Genomic DNA, 6341 nt, shown 5'->3' with positions numbered 1-6341 from the left:
AAAGAAAAGCTTCTTTTCAATGTGTGCTAGCTGGAAAACAGTTCTGTCTCGTGCCATGTTTGGAAATAAATTCCAAATGTAACAAAGACTTAAATGTAAAACTGAAATGAAAGGCTATGAAAAATGAAAATAGTCAAAATTTAAGACATTAAAAAAATCATGGGGCTGGAGGGATATCTCAGCAGTTAAGAGCTTTCTGTACAAGCAAAAGAATCAGAGTTCAGATAGCTAGCACCCATGTGATAGGCAAGGCATGGTAACATTCGTCCCTGGGACCTGGGCACTGAGGTGGAGACGGAGGGTTTCTGGAGCTTGCCAGTTGCCAGCTTAGCCAAAAACTGTGAGCTCCAAGTTCACTAAGAGACCCGGCCTCAAAGGCACACAGCGGAGACTGATAGAGAAAAACACCCAGAACCTTCTTCTGACCTCTGTGCACCCTCCGACACACATACACCTTCCTCCCTATGCACACATCCAAAAAAATGACATAAAGAGAAGACGTCTGATTGCATTAACAATGAAAGATATCAGAGAAGACTGGGAGGGAGGGAGGGTGGGTGGTGTGCTAGGAAATGCTGTCTGCAGGACTTGACACAGTTGTTCCCCTCATGAGTTCACCACAGCCATGCTTGCCCACAAAAAGGCAAGCTGACAGGACCTGTGAACACGGACAGCCTTTGGACTGAGTGGGTTAAAATGAAGGAAGAAGCGGAAAGGTGGAGACGGGGCATGGGAAGTGTGTTTGGAGTGGTGGGAGGAGAGGGTTGGGAGTGGATAGTGTCAAGATAGTGTTAACATGTATGCAGTTGTCAAAGAAATAAAAGCCATTTGAAAAATCTGAGTATCATGAGAAAACAAAACACTAGGGAAAGTGACAATATTTGTAACATAATTAATAGGTACTTAAATAGCATCCAGAATGTACGAAAACGTGCTACAAGGAAATAACAAAAACATGGAACCAATAGGAAGTGAATGAAAGGGATGAATAAGTCATTCACTGGGCGGAGGGAAGGGGTGGGGCAGGAGTGGGGTGGAAGCAGGGCTGGGAGTGGGAGTGGGGAGGATGAGGTGGAGGTGGGGGTGGAGGTGGGAGTGGGGATGGGCATGACACACCTGTAATGCACCTGTAATGCGATGATTAACTGAGATGATAATTTTAAAAATGCATATCAAAAATAATAATGGGCCCTTTCTTAGTTACAGTTTTGTTGCCGTGAAGAGATGCTCTGACCAAGGTATATCTTATAAAAGAAAGTATTTGATTGTGGCTTGTTGGCAGTTTTAGGAGGTTAGTCCATGGTCATCATGATAGGAAGCACACAGGCATGGCCCAGGAGCAGTTTCTGAGAGCTTCACATTCTGAGCTGCAGGCAGTAGGCAGAGAGGAGAGAGGCAGAGACACCGAGAGAGACAGAGAGAGGTTGGGGAGAGAATGGGCCCTGACATGAGCTTTTAAAACCTCAAAAACCAGTCCTAGTGACACATTTCCAACAAGGCCACGCCTCCTAATCCTTCCCAGACAGGTCTGCTAACTGGTGACTAAGCATTTAAATATGAGCCTAAGGGACCATTCTCATTCAAACCACCACAGGTCAAACCTGGAGTTTTCTATCTACACTGTGGACAAGTGTTATGCAGTGTTACTTATATGGGAAGGTAACTTGGCAATTTCGAGTGAGATTAAAAAGTTAGCACACCAGTGCCTGACAAATACAGACGTGGATGCTCACAGCCATCCATTGGGCTGAGCACAGAGTCCCCAATGGAGGAACTTGAGAAAGGACCCAAGGAGCTGAAGGGGTTTGTAGCCCCATAGGAGGAACAATATGAATTAGCCAGTACCCCCCCCCCCAGAGCTCCCAGGGACTAAACCACCAACCAAAGTGCACACATGGTGGGACTCATGGCTCCAGCTGCATATGCAGCAGAGGATGGCCTAGTCAGACATCAATGGGAGGAGAGGCCCTTTGTCCTATGAAGGCTCTATGCTCTAGTGTGGGGGAATGCCAGGGCCAGGAAGCAGGAGTGGGTGGGTTAGTGAGCAGGGGTAGGGGGAAGGGGTAGGGGTAGGGGGGTTTTGGAGGGGAAACCAGGAAAGGGGATAACATTTGAAATGTAAGTAAAGGACTGGAAGACTGAGGGTTTCCACCCACCCTCTCGCTCCCCAGAAATTGTAGTTTAGGAGACGGAGACTCCGTTCTGGTGTCATCCTTGCTACTGCTTTCCATAAAGAAGATCGGGTCCTCCGCCTTCGCCAGACTTCTCGCTATCAGCAAAGAACTGCTTTTGCCGAAGAGATTAAGATGTCGGGAGATACAGACTTGGGCTTCCTGTATCCCGTGATGGCCTGTCTCCCCGAGGTGACCCTTCTGATCCTCTGTGTGATTACTGGCATGAGCCATCATGCCCAGTTCATGTAGTGCTGGAAATAGACCCCAGGGCCAATAGATGTTAGGCAAGCATGCTACCAACTAAGCCACATCTTCAGCCTGATAAGAAAACTTCTTTGACTTCAGATGGAGAAATGAGACCTGAACCACTGGCTCGAACCCCGGGAACCCTGTGTTTTCCTCTATGTTGGATCCCAAGACATTGCACACAGCCACCTCACTGTCCAAACCCCAGATGATTATGTACAAGACCAATGCCAGCCAGTTCGGGGCCTTCTCGCCCAGGCCCTTCTTCTGTCCCTGTAAGTACCAGCCATAAGAGCAATCGGCTTTTATCCCAACAAATGTTGGCCCTGACCGAACCAGAACCATCGATTCTCCTAATTATCAACACACACTATGAAAATACATCCTTCTGACAATTAAAGAGAAAATGTCCTGGGGGAGTGTAAGTTTCTAAGTCCAGAACATTTTGAACATTTGAAATTTAATAACTTTTAATAAAAAAGACACAAATTCATGTTCTAAAAATACTTTTAAGAAATAAAAAAATTAACTGAAAAAAAAGAAATGTAAATAAAGAAAATATCCAATTAAAATAAAAAAAGTTAGCACACATGACCCAGCCACTCTCCCTGATTCATACCCTGGGGATGGGGATAGCTCACCCGTGGGTATAAGGAAACCTAAGTAAAAGAATAAAGCAGCAGGTTTTTGTGCTTCATGGTTCCCCCTCCCACTTTTCCCTTCTGTAATAGTGAGACTTGAGAACCTTCTTTCTTTTTAGCTTATATTTCCTGAAGCAAAGGTCAAAACAGGGTCTTTCCTGCTTACAATTGTTCCCCACTGGAAAGCACACCCAGGACCCATGCAGATGCCAGCTCTGTGGATGCTCAGCACCTATCTAAACTGCTGAAGCAGTAGCTGCTGCAAAGCCTGGCCTATGCCTTGAACCATCTCCAGGTGACTTATAACCCTAATGCACTGAAGAGATTATGTAAATACTGCTGTTACTGTATTGTTTATAGAAAAGTCTGTACATGTGTTTTAAAATCATTTTGTATTTTTTCTCTCATTTTATTTGTACCTCTGTGTGTGTGTGTGTGTGTGTATGTGTGTGTGTGTGTGTGTGTGTGTGTGTGGTGTGTGTGTTTTCCTGTGCCCGTGAGTACAGAGGCTGAAGGATAAGCTGGGAGTCATCCTAAGGAGTGCCATCTACTGTCATTTGAAATGGTCTCTCATTGGGTTGAAGTTCACCAAGTAAGTCAGACTGGCCAATGAGCTCCAGGGATCCTTTTGTCTCTGCCTCCCCAACACTGATATTAAAGATACAAGACTTCTGAACCTAGGGGTTCTTGTTTGTTCTGTTGTTGTTGTTGCATTGGTTTGTTTGAATGTGTATGTTGGGCATCTAACTTCAACTTCTCAGTACTTGCATAGCAAGTTCTTTTCTGTCTGAACCATGTCCCCAACTCCCCTTATTTTTATGTGCTGTCTTGATATCAAAGCATTGGCTCAGATCTGTCACAAGGCCCATGTCACTTTGCACAGCTTTGTAAGTGGATGCTGGTGTTTCAACATAGGTCCCCGGGCTTGCAAGGCCAGCACTTTACTGACTGAGCCATTCTCCCCAAGTCCCAAATGCACAACTTTTTTGTTGCCACGTAATACGCATTAAGTGAAAGTGCTACGGAGAGCTGATTGATAGTCACTGTTTGCTCTGTATCATCACCCTGCCTACTGGCTCAGTGAACGCCGGCCGAGCTGCTGCTCCTCAGGGAAATGCAGGGTTAGCCTGTTACAAGCCCATGTCACCAACCAGCTACTATATGATCCTGTTTCATGTGTATTCCTGTTTAGTTACATTTTTGTTTAATAACATTTTTATTTACTTGAACTTAGTATAATTCTTACCTGAATGAAGTTTAGCCAGCATACATATTTTTTTCTGTAAGATACACCGTATTCCTGTAGTTAAAGCATGTGTAGTTCCATGCACGGGGTCGGTTTTAAAAGTGAATTCTTAATCCAAAAAAAGAGACAAAACCATCCCCCCAAACATAGCATAAGCACACTGTAAAACAGACATATGCTTACACAATGGAGGTAAAATCCTGTCTGACCTTCCTAGGGGACTGTAATCTCCTTGAAGGGGATTACAAGGTGCTGCCTCCCTGCTGTCTAGTATGACTGTTTCCAGAAGTCACACACTCAGGGCTGAGTGAGGACAGGCTGAGCTACATGAGCAGCCAACCCTGGGTCCTGTAAGCTCCCTGTGGCAGCAGAGGCCCTGTGAACAGAGGGCGCAGGAGGGTGGACTTTTATGTCTTGTGATAAAATTTATACAGCATGAGGTTCATTATTTTCAAGATTGCAACGATAATGTACCAGGCAAAACTGTCCTCTGACCTCCAAATGCACACTGTGGCACATATGTGCACATATATATATATATATATATATGGAATTTTCCCGAAGGAGAGGATTCTCATTCTAAAAGTACATTGGGATGCCCTCAAAGACAAAGTGTTTCATGCAGGGAAACAGCACAGGATCCCTGAGCATCCCCAGTTGCCCTAACCCTGACCTGCCAGCTTCTCCTGGTCCTTGCTTAACTTCTGCTGGAGGTGTGTGTGCCTTCAGCGGCTGCAACCGAAATTATTCAAATTATCTCAGCAACGACAAAGCTCAGAATGCTGAGTCACTGTCCAACCCAAAGCCTTTTCTTCAGGATGCGTGCGTTCGTCCGTCTGTCTGTCTGAGGTGTGAATTGCAAATCTTAACCGCCCCCAGTCTACTACAGAGCTGGGTAAAATGATTTCTCCTGGGACGGAGCAAGGCTGAAAACAGGCAGTGTATCAAACTGGAATAGCTTTCTAGAGGGGTCTATTCACTCTGCCCCAGTATTTGACAGTGTGGGTGACACAGTTAGAAACATCCCAGATAGAACAGCTACCAGGGGAAGATTTTTGAGATGATAAATTTCTTCTTTACTGTTTGCTCCGTTACATCTGGGTATTAGGATAGGAAAAGAGTGTTAGCCATTTTTAGTTACATTTTTAACCCAGGTTATCCCTTTGCATATTCAAAGTGATTTACATCGTCCATTTCTTCCATATTAATATCTGCAGCCCTTCACCAAGTAGGAGACCATGCCAGGTTTTCTGATTTCCAGGTTTCTCTGATTCCAATTCCTTCTATGCTGGTTGTGTGTCTATAGTCTTTCTGGCTGGCTTCATTTTATTTCTTCTCTCTGGTTCTAACACAGCTTTGCAAAGCATACTTCCAATTGTACCAGCCGGCAAGCACGTTTCTAACTAGCCTGTTATTCTAGGGACTTTTAATGAATGGGCAAAGTCAGTGTTAATTTCTTTTCATGTTGTGCCAATGAGCTGCAGCCTGCAAACAAGTTGGAGCTGTCTGTGTCACACTGAAGTCCCTTCAGTTACCTGCAGTAGGACAGCTGGTCCTTGCACGTGAAGGGTAGAGTAGAAATGAACATAATTGCTTTCTAGCTGTGAGCGTGAAGTTCCACGGGAACACCCCTCCGCACACAGCCACCTGGGGTCTGACATTATGGAGACAGATCATTGGCTATCTCGATGAGAACAGGGTTTTATGGGAAAACCTCCCGCTGCCACAGGCCAGTGCTCTGCATTTCTCAAACACCCTGTGTGCCTTAGCCAAGGAACCCAGCAGGCAGAGCAGAGGTGCAGATGTCTTTGTCACCCTGCAAAGGACTTGAGGACACTGAAGCCATCATTTTCTTTGCTGACTTAGTAGCCTAGGGAGAAGAGATGCCTACAGTTCCTAGTCTGTTCTGAAAAGGACATGCCAGATTCTCAACTATTTCCCCTTCTTCCCTCCCTTCTTTCCTTCCTTCCTCCTTCCCTCCCTTCCTTCTTTCCTTCCTTCCTTCCTCCCTCCCTCCCTCTCCCCCTCCTTTCT

At 45.4% G+C, this 6341-nt stretch overlaps 1 pseudogene; it reads left to right on the top strand.

The window, feature by feature from the left end:
* The first annotated feature begins 2464 nt into the window (after positions 1 to 2464).
* Positions 2465 to 2826, top strand: LOC110328356 (annotated as a pseudogene).
* The last annotated feature ends 3515 nt before the right edge of the window (positions 2827 to 6341 follow it).

This window comes from Mus pahari, chromosome 10, assembly GCF_900095145.1.
Source record: "Mus pahari chromosome 10, PAHARI_EIJ_v1.1, whole genome shotgun sequence".
In the NCBI taxonomy this organism is placed as follows: domain Eukaryota; kingdom Metazoa; phylum Chordata; class Mammalia; order Rodentia; family Muridae; genus Mus; species Mus pahari.
The sequence above is the reverse complement of the archived record's forward strand: the minus strand, read 5'-3'. Positions and strand labels throughout refer to the sequence as shown.